Raw genomic sequence first — 15,394 nt, 5'->3', positions numbered from 1 at the left:
TAACTAGTTTATTTCGATCACATTTTCCTTTTTATGCTTGCACAAATGTGATATTTCAATATAGGTTTTTAAAGAATGTCTAAGCTCTTCCAAGAAGTGTAAATTAAAAATTCTGAGAGAAGAAAAGATTATGCTATAGTTTAATTGGAGACATTTCTTTTTATTTCTTAATGTTCATGAGATAATGATGCACCTTATGGTGTCTTGGATTTTATGAAATCTAACCATTCTCTCTTTAGTTGTGTCAATCTGCTGTTAAACCTACCAAAGGGATTTAAAATTTTGGACCTTGTTTTGTATTGCTAGAAGTTCTATTTGGTTCTTTTTCAGATATACTGAGTAATTTTTATAGATTCTTGATGCTTGCAGATATTTTCAAGCCTGTTTTATTTCTTTAAACACAGGAAATATAGTTGTTTGATAATTCCAATATCTAAATATTAAAGGCATATTTGCTCTCTTTATTGTTTTAGTTGTTTTTTGTTTATGATGTTTTGTTTCCTTGTGTGCTTGGCTATTTTTGACTGTGTACTGCTCATTGTCCCTATAAAAGTGTTTATGGACCTATGCTGAAGAAACATTTACCCATAAAAGAATTTGTGATTGATTCTCCCAGGCAGGCATCCCAGGCACTACCAGTTTGGGCCCATATTAAAATAAATTCATGGTATAAGGTTTTCTGTACCATGTAGGTAACATGAGGCCATGATGCACATCCTTATGAGAGTCAGCTTGCAATCACAAATTCTTAAAGCGCTTACTGTTTTTCTTCTCTTTTTTCTTTTGCTTTGCTTAGTACTGAGGCACTCTTACCTGTGGTTTCTGAGAGGCAGAAAGTAGAAGAGGTTTTATTTCTGTTTTTTTTTTTTTTAAAGATTTTATTTATTTATTCATGAGAGACACACCCAGAGAAAGAGGCAGAGACACAGTCAGAGGGAGAAGCAGACTCCATGCAGGGAGCCCGACGTGGGACTGGATCCTGGGTCTCCAGGATCCGGCTCTGGGCTGAAGGCGGAGCTAAACCGCTGAGCTACTGTCGCTGCCCTTATTTCTGTTTTATATTTACCCTGAGGCCATAGACATCTGAAGTCCCAACTTCTGTGGAGGAAGTATCCTTAGATTCTGGTAAGATTTGGGTAATTCTAATACCAGAAGGCATTAGACTTCCCACTTTGAGTCAGCCCTGGGCCTTGACTTCTGGGTCCTTTTCCTTCAAAGCTGCCAAAACTGAAGCCCAGGTGTGCCCAGCTTGGTAAAGGACCTAGGGCAGAAGCAGCTTCGGCTCTCTTTATTTTATTTTATTTTATTTTATTTTATTTTATTTTATTTTATTTTATTATTTTATTTTATTTTATTTATTTTATTTTATTTTATTTAGCTTCGGCTCTCTTGTTTGTTTCTGAGTTTCCCTTTTGTCATAGGCTTTGGCCTGGTAATTCCTTACTATTTTGTTAGTTATTTCATGTTGTTAAAGAGGTGCTTTTAGTATTTAATCTATAATGTTAGTTATTTTCACAAGGAGAGTTGATTCAGATAACTTGACTGAAATTTCCATAGAAGAAATCTCTGGTTTTTTGTTTTTTGTTTTTTTTTTTTTTTTCAGTTTTCCTAGTCTATTGGTATTTTGGCCTTCTACATGTGGGGTGAGAATCAAAATCAGAAAAAGAGCAGAGTGAAAGAATAAATGCCTTTGGGGCTTACCAGTGTTAATATCAGAAAAGGGATTAACTCAATGAACCCATGCCTGTACTTTCCTGCAGAGACCATTTCCTCACTATTGTAAGGAGGAAAGAGACCTAAGTGTTCTCTCCTACCTATGATTTTGGTTCTATGATGTCAATTGGTAACAATAATGTCAATTTGATGCTCAGTCAAGTAAATTGTAGTATCTCCTTATTCTCTCAAAAGTGATCCTTGACAATATTGTTACTCTTCGAGGGTAGGGCCTCTTTCTTTTTATATTTCCTTCAAAGTCAAAAAGAGTGCTATGCTTTTGATACTGTTTCACAAAAACTCACTGAATAATGAGTTGGTTTGGTTGATTTTCAGTTTCAACTAAAGCTGAATTTAAAGATAATCTAGGGACTCCTGGGTGGCTCAGTGGTTGAGCATCTGTCTTCTGCTTGGGGCATGATCCCGGAGTCCCGGGTTCAAGTCCTGATGGGACTCCCTGCGAGGAGCCTGCTTCTCCCTCTTCCTCTCTCTCTCTGTCTCTCACGAATAAATGAATAAAATCTTAAAATAAAATAAAGATAATCTATGATCTGGTAATCTCATTTCTAGAAATATTCCTCCAAAATGCTTATTTATGTTCCCAAAGATGTGGCTAAGAATGCTTTGAAAGGACTTGAAATGATTCAGATTTCCATCAATGGTAGAACGAAAAGTAAATGGAATACTATATATTCACAAAAGTGAACAAACTACTGCTACGTGCAAATCATGCAAAAATCTCACAAATGCAATGTGAGCAAAATACATCAGAAATAAAAGAATTCACAATGTATGGCTCCACCTAGATAAAATTTAAAAAGAGGCAAATTTTATTAGGTGTTAGGATTAGGGTTAGCTTGGGTGGTAGGGAGGGAGGAAGTGAGTAGGAAAGGGACAGGGAAGGGCTCTGGGTTCTCTTTCTTGGTCACATTTCTGTATACTATTCTGGTTTCTTTAGTGTATTAATTTTGTAAATATCTATTAAACTGTATATTTTCAACTTGTGCATTCTATGTATCATATTTTAATTAAAATTTTCAAAGTTATAAAACAGTTGAATGTTGCTGCTTTTTTCCTAAGAAAAACCATATCTGTTCAATTATTTTTTGGCTGGGTACAGTGTACTTTATTAATGGCACATGACAAAGTAGGACTCTCTATGCTCCTCCCCTTGCTCAGAGAGTCTTCGATAGAAAGTGTATAGAGGTCAGGAGATTCTCATGTGTTAGGGATGAGTTGGGGCAAAGACTTCCCTGATGTGGGGGCCTCTCTCTTCCTCCTCACATCTGTTCAGTTTTTGGATATAGAAAAGTTTGGAGTCTCCAGGAGTTAACACTGGGGTAAGTAACACAACGCTAACTCTGAAAATCAACACCAGGGCCTCATTTCACTGGGGCAACTCAGAGCAATTTCAGAGAGCTGTACAAGAGAAGCACATCACTTTACAAACCCACTCATTATTTCACCTTCCCCAAGTGAATCTGGTCGTGTTTTATTTATTGAAAATATAGATTTTTATTGTTTGCCCTTCTTTCTTTCTGAAGGCAGTGATTATGGTGATCTGTTACCAAAATCCAGCCTTTGTCTCATGGGGTGGTGGGAAGGGGTATTTCTCTGCCTCCCCCGCCCACCCCAGCACTTGATCCCCCTGCCAGCTGCTCTCTCCACTGTCTCTTTTAGAGCCCAACTGCTGGGAGGCAGCTAACAGGGCCAAGGGGAAGGGGCCTTTGTTTCCCATTGTTCCAAGGATGGGAGGGTGTCTGGATAGAAGGATGATGTTAAAAGGGAGAAAAGGACATTAAAAATGCACATGGATTATCCATAGGCTTGCTGCTCAGGACCCAATTTCTCTCTGCATAGAGTGATTTGATTTATCCTTATGGATTGAGAGCAGCACACGTGTGGCTCTGTCAGGGTGATGCATGCATGTGTGCAAAGGACAAGGATGAGTGGGGTGCCAGGGCTGACTCCCTACCCAGTTTGCCAGGCCAACTTAAAAGGACAACTGGAATTGAGGTGATGTTAGGAAAAATTGAGCAAAACTTAACAATCCAACATCAGGTTCTCATCTCAACAGAAGCAATTGTCTCATTTTGTTGTTTCACTTTTGCTGAGGAAATCTGTTTCTGAAAATGCTCTATACACAGTAGAAAAGATTTAGAAAGGGAAATGGGGGTGTAGTGTGTGTGTGGGGGGAGTGGTAGGAGATGGAAGCATTGACTCCAAGGTAAAGGTTTCCCCCATTTGTCAGATGGGAAAAACCCTTAGAAATACTTGAGAAAGCTGTTTTAAGCACCTGGCTTTCCAGCTCAACTCTTACTCATAGACAGGACAGGTCCAGATTTTGAAGGGCTTAGAATTTATAAAACCTGCAGACTCTCATTAAAAAAATAATACAAAACTACAATTTCAAAACTGCTAGGGCTTCTTTCAGTGCTTTGGAAAGGTTCAAGTAAGTGAGGAAGCCTGAAGATTTAGCTTCATTAGCTTTGTAGTAAAGCCTCCATTCACAGAACACTTTCTTTATAAAGGCAGAAAATTGTATGCTATATATTGTGCTATGAATAATTGTGTATAAAATAAGTGGAGAATCTAGGACGAATTTGAAGACAGAAAACAACATGTAATATACAGAACAGAACAGAGAGTAAGTACCATAACCACCTGACTTTCAGTTATTTGGCAATTCTACCCATTTTGAGAACAGTAGCAATATCAAGTGGAAATATCAAGGAGAAAAAGAAGACTCTTAGCAGCCAAAATGAAAGCCACAAAATCCAGCTATTTGATTTTATCCAGAAAGCCCTAGGATCAATATGCTCTATGAAGCATATACTTAGTTTAGAGGCTTATTAGGACTCTGCTTAATCCTCTTTTATAAACTTCTAATCAACTAGAATGTCTGGTTCCTTGTGCCCACAGATGAGCTGTCTTGGATTCAGTCTTTTTCTCATTTCCACTGTCAGCTAACTCCCTAATCTTCAAACTCCTCTCACATCAGCCCCACCCCTCCTGTCTCCATCATATACATCCTTGGTCAGACTTTTCTCACATTTTATCTCAATTATTTAAAGAACTTCCCCAATGGGCCTGTAGATTTTAATCTTGACCCAGCTTCTACATAGCTGCTGGTGGTAGAAATAAGGAGAGGGTTTCATGGGTTGGTTAGATGAAAAATCCAAAGACTTTTGTAAGTCATTTTAAAGTATTAATCCAACTTACTAATGCAGTTTGAATTCAATCTTTTTTTTTAATCAAAGTGAAGGAAAAACAAAACTGGAACAAAATTTTCATTTGAAAGGAAATAAGACTAATTGGGAAATATCTAATTTAAATTTGCAAGAGAGGGATCCCTGGGTGGCGCAGCGGTTTGGCGCCTGCCTTTGGCCCAGGGCGTGATCCTGGAGACCCGGGATCGAATCCCACATCAGGCTCCCAGTGCATGGAGCCTGCTTCTCCCTCTGCCCGTGTCTCTGCCTCTCTCTCTCTCTCTGTGACTATCATAAAAAATAAATAAATAAATATTTAAAAAAAAATAAATTTGCAAGAGAAAAAAAGAACCCTCATTTCTAAGGGTAATGGATACTTGCTAAAATGTAAATAAATAAATCTGCAAAAGAAGCAATGAAAATGTCCATTAATAGATAAGTAGATGAACAAATGTGGTCTATCCATACAATGGAATATTATTTGGATTAAAAGGAAAGAAATTCTGACATAGGATACAATATGGATGAACCTGAAGAGCATTATGTTAAGTGAAGTAAGTCAGTTGCAAAACAACAAATTCTGTATGATTCGACTCACATGGGGTACCTAGAGGAGTCCAGTTCATAGAGACAGAAAATACAATGGTGGTTGTTAGGGTCAGGGAGGAATGGCGAGTTGGGGCTTAATGGGGACCAAGTTTTAGTTTTGCAAGATGAAAGAGTTCTGGAGATAGATGGTGGTAACAGTTGCACAAGAATGTGAATGCCACTGAACATTTGAAATGGTTAAAATGGTAAATTTTATGTTAAATATATTTTACTGCAATTTTAAAAAATTGCGGTCAAGATTTGTAGCTACAATTCCTACAGCTTACTAGCTGGGAGAGACTTTCCCAAAAGAATTCCTTGCAGGCTCAGAACTTTCCAAATAAAACATCCTTAAACATGGTAAATTTCAGAGACATGCACTTCTGTCTCATCTGGGGACATCAAAATGTGGTTGACCTTGTTTAAATGCTAAAAAAATCAAAAGACTTTTTGTTTTAAATGATTAGGAAGTAATACAACACCAGAATCTGATTTAGCCTCAGAGGCACACACATGATCCTGAGTCAGGAGCTCCATTTCTGCATGAATAATCCAAGCAGGCAGGCAGCAGGGGAAGCCTGGTGGCTCCCAGGACACAGCTGTGTGCTCTGAGATTTAAAAGGTCGACTAGATAGTCCTTTCTTTGCTGCTAATGGTGGCAGAGTGATGGTCACTTCCTTCTCCCCAACCCCAGCTATAAATCCAGGCCCAGGCTAATTGCACTGTGCCCCTCCAGCTACCTCAGGGGGATTGGAGAGGATTAATGAGAAATGAAGTGAGAAACCCAGGGAGCTCTTGGCAGCAGGCATAATACAATAAGAGGCACTTTGTAGGACCCACCAACCTGGTCTGTCATAGGCACATCCCCACATCTCTGAATCTGCCCAGTAAAAAAGAACCACAGAAAGACTGAGCAGCACTAGATCCAAAAGAGTGAGAATTCAAAACTTGAGTCATTAAGGAACTGACTGCCATTTGCTATTGCTTCTCCCAGGGCGAACCGTCCAGGGGAAGACTGTTCTCAGACCTCTGGCTCTTCTAAGTGGCTTACCTCCTGGAAAATGGGCCTGGGGTTTTTATAATGCTCAGAGTTAGGATTTCTATTTAAAATGAGGTACTGGTGAGAAGCCATTATGAAAACCATCATATATACATATTTATGATACATAGAACTTTAAATATAATATAAATATGATATGATAAAAATAGTATATGTATTTTTATTTTAAAAATAAGAACAGCTTTGTAAATAATGTGAAAATACTTCCTAGTTCTGGTGAAGGTTGATTTTGGTTTGTCTTTGGTGTTTTCTTCTTTCTTTAAAAATTTATTATTATTATTTTGCTTTTGTTTTCCTAGCTTGCTAACTTCCAAGACTACCAGTAAAAGAAATAAAACCTTAGTTATTTTTCCAGCATATAATGACCATATACAGACATTACATTTGGAATTAGAATGATAGGATTTCTTGTAGAATTAAAGATACCTTACAGGTTATTCTAGCTTCCTTATCCCCATTTCACATATGAGTTCACTGAGGTTAAAAAGAATAAAGAAACTTATGAAGACACACACACATATTGGGTTATGAGCTGGAATTAAAAGAGAACTCCAGCCTGAGTCTTGCTTATCCTATTCTCCACTCTGTTCTATACATTCTCTACAGCCCAGGGGCTGATCAAACCAGCTTTTCCATTATTTTGAATCCGTTTTTACTTTTACCCTCACTCCTAGTCCACCCTATTCCACTTTTGATCATTTGGCCATTGGAGAAAAGGGAAGTGGGAGGTGAGGGCACTCTAAAGTTTGAGAAAACAAATACTGAAATGATCAGTGAGTCTTAAATTTTTAGGATAACATATCGTACCCCTCCTTATTATGTTAAGGAGTCAAAGTTGGCTCATGTAAGTCTCATCTGTCCTTCTAAGGCAGTTAACATTCACTAAACATTTACTAGGTGTCAGTTCCAGGTATTGGTTTAAGTGCTTTATGCATACAGGCGTACCCTGGAGATCTGCAGATTCGGTTCCAGACCACTGCAATAAGGAGAACATTGCAGTAAAGTGAGTCCAATGAATTTTTTGGTTTCTCAGTGCATATATAAGTTATGTATAGACTGTACCGTGGTCTGTTAAGTGTGCAGTGGTATTATATCTAAAAAAATACTGTGTATACCTTGGGATGCCTGGCTGGCTCAGGCGGTGGGACATGTGACTCTTGATGTCGTGATTTTAAGTTCAAGCTCCACCTTTGGCATAGAGATTACTTAAAAATAAAATCTCTTAAAAGTAATGTATATACCTTAATTAAAAAATACTTCATTGCTAAAAAATGCTAAACCATCATCTGACACAGATCACCAAACCAAACATAATAATAATGAAAAAGTTTGAAATAATGTGAGAACTACCAATATATGACACAAAGACATGAAGTAAGCAAATGCTGTTAGAAAAATGGCACTGAGCCTTGCTCAATGCAGGGTTGCCACAAACCTTCAACTTGTAAAAAATGTAATATCTGCAAAGAGTAGGAAATTGAGTGAGATATGCTTGTATTAGCTCTTTTAATTCTAGTACCTCCTCTCTGACATAGACATAGATATTGTCATCCTAATACCTATTTTACAGATGAAGAAACTGAGGCACAGAGTTGTTAAGTTACCCTCTCTTTACTGCCCCACATCCCCTCACACACACATATAACACTGATAGTTACCACTTGTTCTGTCTCCACCCATGGGCCCAATACACAGCAACGGAGGAAAGGTATTCAGTGTACTGGGAAGGCTCTAGAGATTCAGGGCAGCTGAGACAGCACGGGCCTCAAAGCTCCCCCAGCCCAGCAGAAGAGGTGAGGCCACAGGTACAGCCATGAGAGGTGGATTGAAAAGGCCTAAGGGCCTGGACAAATTCTTATGGGGCCCCAGTGACTGGCTGGGAGCAGGTGGGGGGTGGCTTTCCATGCAGGGTATTAAAATGAAATAGGACTTATATAGTCAAGAGGGGCCAGGCCAGTGAAGACGGGGAATAGGGCAAGTCTGGCACAGAACACAGCGGAGGCAGAAGTTTGGAAGTCTGAGAAGACATACTTTTCACCCAGGTCCCCTGATACACTTATTCATATAATAGTGATTGTTGTGTCAACGGGGACACTGCAGAGAAGAAGGAGGAGGAAGTGAGTCCTTTTCTCTAAATGCAATGTCCCCCAGCCACCCTGGGCCTCCTTTGGATGAGGAAGCTACAGGGGGTGGGATGGGGATTACCGATCAAAGGACGACAAATGAATGATTTGATAGCCAAATGCCTCCGGAGAAAGCATACAATGGCAGAGAGTAGTTCCATGCTGGGCTGAGCAATCAAAACCGGGTTATGTTAATGCTCCTTCTAAGTAGGAGGAATGGGCCAAGTTAGAATTTAGGATTGGAAGGACCGGCTCTGTTGGGGAAGACACAGAAAATACGGAGGGTGCCCGGGGCCCAGGTCCTCATCTCCGGGTCCTGGGATGGAGCTCGGGGGGGTCTGCTTCTCCCTTTCCTCTGTCCGTCCCCCACCTTGTGCGCACACGCAGCTCGCTCGCTCTCGCTCCCTCTTAAATAAATAAAATCTTAAAAAAAAAAGATTTTAAAAATTTATTTATTCATGACAGACAGAGAGAGAGAGAGAAAAAGGCAGAGAGAAGCAGGCTCCGTTCAGGGAGCCCGACGTGGGACTCGATCCCGGGTCTCCAGGATCACGCCCTGGGCTGCAGGTGGCGCTAAACCGCCGAGCCACCCGGGCCGCCCTCGATAAGATCTTAAAAAAGAAAGAAAAAGAAAAGACGGAGAGCAATAGCAGAAAGGGCCTTCCAGTACAGCGGCAGTGGGAGAGAAGAAACGTGACTGTGTGACGGAGCATTGCGGCAGAATTCGGGTGATGTGGCAAAGGTGACTGACAGGAGGGGCCACTGGGCCTCTACACTGACAGGGCCACCAGCAAATGAGGGGCTGTTCTGACAGCGACTCCAGGCGACCCCCGTGCAGGCGACATGGGAGTGGGCCGGGGCGCCCGGAAGGCCGCGGGCGGACGCGGGTGTTGGCTGCCTGAGACAGCCCTGCTCCTGGCCGGGAAGGCCGGGCCTGGCCCCGTGGGACATCCTTCTCTTCATCTGCAGCTCCTCTGGGCTCCGCTTCCTCAGGATGGACCCCTGAGTCCATGTCCACCCAATGCCGTCACTGAAACCCCTACACTCTGGGAACGTGGTTAGGGGAGGCGGCTCCGGCATGATGCTCATTGAAACAGGCTTCCCCAAGACCAGAGTGGGTGGAGGTTTGCTCACAGCGGGAGTTGCTAACGGGATGGCATTGGTCAGGGCTCTTCTGGCAGCCCGTGGGGGGGAGGGGAGGTTACTGGTGCTGGGGAGGGTGTGGAAAGGTGACATGAAGGCTTGTTTTTTCTGGAGCAGACAAGGGCCTCTGTCTACTTCCAGCAACTGGGTGGGAAGGCCACACTTTCAGGAGCCACCACCCAGGCCTTCAGTGAGCCCCCCTGGGGCAGCACGCAGCTCTCCTCACAGTCCACCCAGTGCAGGTGGGAGGGTGCAGGGCAGCTGGCACACTCGGTCCCCACTGCAGGTCACCTCTGTCTGCAAAGCAAGGAACAGCTCTGCCATTCGATTCTAGTATTTACTTGGCAAATAAGCCAGGCTAAGGCATCCTGGGATTAGCTGAGCTCTTCGTGCGGGGAGAAAAGCACAGGATGGGGCTGTGGAGAAGTCACCAGGCAGCGATCTGGGGCTCTCCACATGGGGTTGTCACATTTAAGCGGCACTGCACAAGCCATCAGCGCCATTCCACCTCCAGCCGTGATGTCTGCTGGACTCTGCTGACTCGTTCTTTCAGAAAGGGGTGAAGTGGTGTAGCTGATGAAGGCTGTCACATTGACCTGATAAACCGGTCACTCCAGAATCCCAGCAAACCTTAGGAGAAGCCCAGATGGGGCCATACTTCTATGGAGAGTGGAGATATCTCCTGTCTGCAGGCCAATTTAGCACCAAGACGGATTTCAGTCTGGATGGATGCACTGGTACCCACACAGAGGTGATTTCTCTTTTCCACATTCTCCACGATGTCAACAAAAACAACTCGGTGGTTTTCCTAGACTTCCCACCACAGGATTTTTGCATGCTAAGGAGACATGAAAGGGAAGGACAAATAAGATAATGCAAATTTTTACATGAAAAAGCAGACTGATTTAGGATTTTCAGTAAAGTTTTGGTCAGTTCATATTTTATTATCTTGTAGGCTTCATCAGATACCTCCCTCTCTGTAGTAACCACATCTTCTATGTTCTATATTTTGATGCTTTGACTTCTAGGGGGACGTGGTGATCCTGGAGAGACTGCCCCTCCCAGGTTTAGCCCACACCTAGTGAGTAAACAACTCACCTGAGAGTCCATCTTTCACATGCAAATGAGCCAAGCCCAGGTCCCCTTACCACCTACCTTACAGGGCTTTCTCACTCTGGGCCACTATCCTCTTGTCTTGATCACCAAAGGGCCAGGTACAGACAGCAAGGGACAGCCCCTATGGCTCCAAGCCCTGAAATTGTTCAGATTAGCCAATCCTAAACGTGCCTGCCCTGCTTCATTCTTTCCTTCCCACAGAAATGGCAACAAAGACTCTTGCCCAGTTTCTGCCTTACTCCTTCTGCCTCCCACCTGCCCCTAGTGCCTCTCCATGAGAGTCCCATGGGGAACTGTCACAAACTGTCTTTCAAAGGCAATCATCTCCTAATCTGTTGGCTTTGCCACACCTAAATAATAATAAAACCTACACTTAACACTCTCCCCCAGTATGTTGAGCCAGCCAGGGGGTGTGGCGATGAGACCTAGCGCCCCTTCCATGTGAGGTTTTCCCCCTTCCCTGCCCCCTGCTCCCTACACCTTGCCTAGTCCCTTCAGCCAAAAATCCTCCATCAGCCACTTGAAAATGATAACAAGCAGTTCTTTCCCCTCTGTTAAGAAACCCAGATGAAAAACTAAGAGAAACACTTCTTTTCTCTGCTTCCCTGCTATGAGAGGGATGGCTTTCATTGGGGTCACTTTGTACACCTGGAGGAGCCTGACCCGTCAGCCTAGCTTCAGAGAGCTTGGAACAGGGTGGGATGGAGAGGATGGGTGGAGATGAAACTGTGCTGCACCGCCTGCGGAGCCTCTCTCTCCTGGTGACCCGGTTAATGTTTACATGGCTGACTGTGGCTATTCCTTCAGCAAATCATAAGTTAAAATGAAGGATGTGATTGCATTTAAAAATCTCCACTTTTTTTTTTTAACCTCTCTGTTAATTCCCTGTTTTCTCCCATTCATCTTGAAATACTCTCGTCAGATCAGAACCATCCCCTTTTGCAGGTGAGGTAGGCCTCCTCTCCAACCTGCCGAGGCAAGGGAGGCCGGAGGGCATGACTTAATGGGTTAAGAAATTTAAAAAAAGAACACCAAAGATGCTATGGGTGAGTTGGTCACATTCCTGTGAGGCCAGTGATGGGATGTGAACCATCTGACCTGCCACTCAAGGATGGCACCTCGCTAACTAGCCTCAGGTTCCCCCTTAGGAGGGAGGGAGTTGGAGGGACTACTGACGTCATGGGATTGTTTGGCCCTGGCAGGTGGATAGGGCCTTCCCTCAGGTGCTGAGTGGGGAGTGAAATTGAAACTTCTCAATGCTCATTTCTCAGGCAGAGTGAAGGGGGTTTTAGTAAGAAGCAGCACAGAAGCAGACGGCAATTGTCATTTACAGTGTCTCTTTCTACCCTCATTGTTCTATGTCTGTGGCGCTTCCCCTCCTCCCTACCATCCTCTTTGTGTCCCTTTACTGTCTTGATCTTTTTCATATTTTTCCTTTTAGGTAAGGATGCTGTTGAACTCTGGAAAGCCAGTTTGAAAAAGCCACAGCCCTTACCTCAGCTATAGAGACAGTCCAAATGACAGCCCCACTGCCACTCAGCCCCAACACAAATCAACAGCAAGCATTTCTGAGAGCCTGCCACATGTTGTACCTGTGCTCAATGCCAGAAATGTGGGGACAGTTGAGATGCTGCTGCCACTTGGCACCAAAGACAGGATAAGAAGGACTTGATTTGCCCTTTGTATTCCCAAGGTTGAAGACCAAGCAAGGAAGGCAATGTTGGGGCCGAAGTAGGCTTTCCTGGTTGGTGTAAGTTCCCTGGCCCTAGAGATGTCTGGAATAGAATTTGTTCCAACACTGACTATTCAGACTGATGGATTATGCTTTACTGATGAAAACTCAGAGGTAAAAATAATTCATCAGTGGACGATATGGCTTCTGGTTTGTGAATCCAATACTGAAAGGGAACTTCAAAATATATTTCCATATCTTAGAAAACTAGCTTGTGTGTGTGATTGTTCAACTTGTTAGATGAGTTCTGGGGTTAGCTTGAGATAGCTATAAACCCACATACTAATGGGCTGGGTTATAGTGATGGTCTGTGTGATTTTATCCCTTGACGTAATCATGGGAAGTGAATCAAGATAATCAAAATTCTAAGTCTTGGCATGTAGTAAATGCTTGAAGTGAAATGCATTGGCTTATCCCATCTTACAGGGCAAGACACAGAAAATGAGGCCCCTACAGTTGGAAGAGAATGGACTCTATCCTGGACCTGGCTCTCCTGGTTTGTGACCCTGGGCAAACTCACCATCCTGAGATTGAACTGGCTGAACCAGCTAGACGACCCATATACAGACATAGTTCTGATAAATGGTGGAGCAGGAGGAAAAGGGAAAAGGGAAGTAGAGCCGGGCAGCACCATAGAAACACTTTTGCCATAGTCAGGCACGGGTTCAAATCCTAGCTTTTTGAAATCTGTGCCACCCTGGGTGAGGTACTGAAAATCTCTTATAGGCTGTGTGATTGCTGCACTTTTCTATAGCGTCATGCCTGGGGATACGATATCCTCCTTGTCCGGTCAACATTAGGTTTGTTGGGTGACTGAGTGAGGCCAATAAGATATAAGTGGAAGTGACCTGAGCCCCTTCTGAGTAGAAGCTTGGTCCCCCTCATCCTTGTTTATCCTTTACCTTGGGAATGGTGACATCTCAGAGAAGGGTGGCTCCTTAAGCCTGGGTTTTGGATGGAATCCACCATAGCCATATGTAATGTGAGTAAGAAATAAACTTGTGTGGTTGTCAGCCACTTGAACTTGAGAGTTGTTTGTTACTGCAGCATAACAGAACCACAGTTGACTGGTGTGCTCCCAAACTCAGTTTCCTCATCTGCAAACATGGGTATAAATGAATCTATTTGGGGCAAGAAATAGTAATGATAACGATGATGACAATGCTGATAGTCCTCATAATAAAAACTAACATGGGGCACCTGGGTGGCTCAGTGGTTGAGCTCTGCCTTTGGCTTGGGTAGAGATCTTGGGGTCCTGGGATCGAGTCTCACATTGGGCTCCCCATGGGAAGCCTTCTTCTCCCTCTGCCTGTGTCTCTGCTTCTCTGTGTCTCTCATGAATAAATAAGTCAAAAAAAAAAAAAAAAAGCTAACATGTAGTGAGCACTTCTGCTGTGCTTGGTTCTAAGTGTTCTATATGTAGTAGCTCATTTGTTCCACAAACAAACAAACCATCATTAGAGGAATACTATTGTCCACATTTTGCAGAGGAAGAAACAGGTACAGAGAGGCTTATGTATGTGAAGGAGGCTGGATTGTGGCAAGAAATTAATAAGTGTTACCTTTCCTCTCCTTGCATTGATGGTAATGGTAGTTTTGATGCCTTTTCCCACCACCTTCATCCCCTACTCCCTGACTTCCTGCTCAAGAGAAATTATCAGAGGCATTAGAGTGACCCATGAAATTGCTAAATGATATACTTCCTCTGAAGGTCCATCAGCGGTGGGACATGGACAGATGTCACATTCTGTGGGTCTTTCCATCCAGCCCCAGGCCTCATGGACCTTGCCTGGGGCTGTTTGGCTGTGGCCAAGTGTTGTGTCTCCTATCACAGGATCAAGTTCTGCAGAGTGAGGAGTTATAATACATGATCTCATGATTAGCTTCAATTACCACTGTTCCCACCACTTCCTATGTGGCCTGGTTGCTCCTCTAGTTTGTTTTAATTGAATGAAATTTACTTACGTTAATGGCAAATTCAGACCATTTGCAAAAGACATAGCTTGAGAATTTTGAATGAGATTTGGGTTAGGGATGGGATTGTCATGCCTTTTCCTTTGTGAAATCCTGGGGCAGGAGGTTAGCACAAGCATCTTTACACAGAACAGCTGCTTCATGTAACTATTGCCAAAGCCCAGGGAGTTTTGTCAGGGTAAATTAAAAGGCAATACTTTCAAACACAGTGGGCTCTGAAGTTGCTTTTCCTTTCTCTGAAAAAATAATAATGATAATTAACTGTCACTTCACTATGTTTTGAAGGCTAAAAATTCATATATCCCAATATTGTGCAGTCATTAGTTCCTAGGTCGCATAGTGATGTGCAGGGCTTAGCACAGCAGAGTGGGAACTCCTGTGGCCCGGGCAGTGTGAGCTGTTCAAAAGACCATATGATATATTCTCTGCTCCCTGATGCATTTTATCTTATTTGAAAGAAAGCACATATGCATTCTGGAAGGTGATTTCACTGCCATATGAGTTGTAGAAACTGTGAATCTGATTATAATAAATCACAAGAGGCAAGCGGGAAGGGGCCTTCAGGGTCCTGCTTGAAGCTGAGCTGGGCTCATCTTCCACAAATGTGCTTCTTGCGTCTCATCCATGTGCTAGAAAATGACACCTTTCACCAGTCTGAAACCTGGGAGCCATCATTTTTCTTGCCAACATTTTCTGCTCCCTCTACACGCAATCCAGTACCACATCCTTTTTGTCC

General features: G+C 42.9%; 1 long non-coding RNA gene across 1 annotated transcript; it reads left to right on the top strand.

The window, feature by feature from the left end:
- The first annotated feature begins 456 nt into the window (after positions 1–456).
- LOC140629219 (uncharacterized) lies at positions 457–13,693 on the top strand. Its single transcript, XR_012027059.1, has 3 exons — positions 457–1,125; positions 12,394–12,702; positions 13,111–13,693. It is a non-coding gene; the product is annotated as an uncharacterized lncRNA (long non-coding RNA).
- Positions 13,694–15,394: the final 1,701 nt, after the last annotated feature.

This window comes from Canis lupus (genome assembly GCF_048164855.1).
Source record: "Canis lupus baileyi chromosome 4 unlocalized genomic scaffold, mCanLup2.hap1 SUPER_4_unloc_1, whole genome shotgun sequence".
In the NCBI taxonomy this organism is placed as follows: domain Eukaryota; kingdom Metazoa; phylum Chordata; class Mammalia; order Carnivora; family Canidae; genus Canis; species Canis lupus.
Note: the sequence above shows the minus strand (reverse complement) of the source record. Positions and strands in the feature narration are given on the sequence as shown.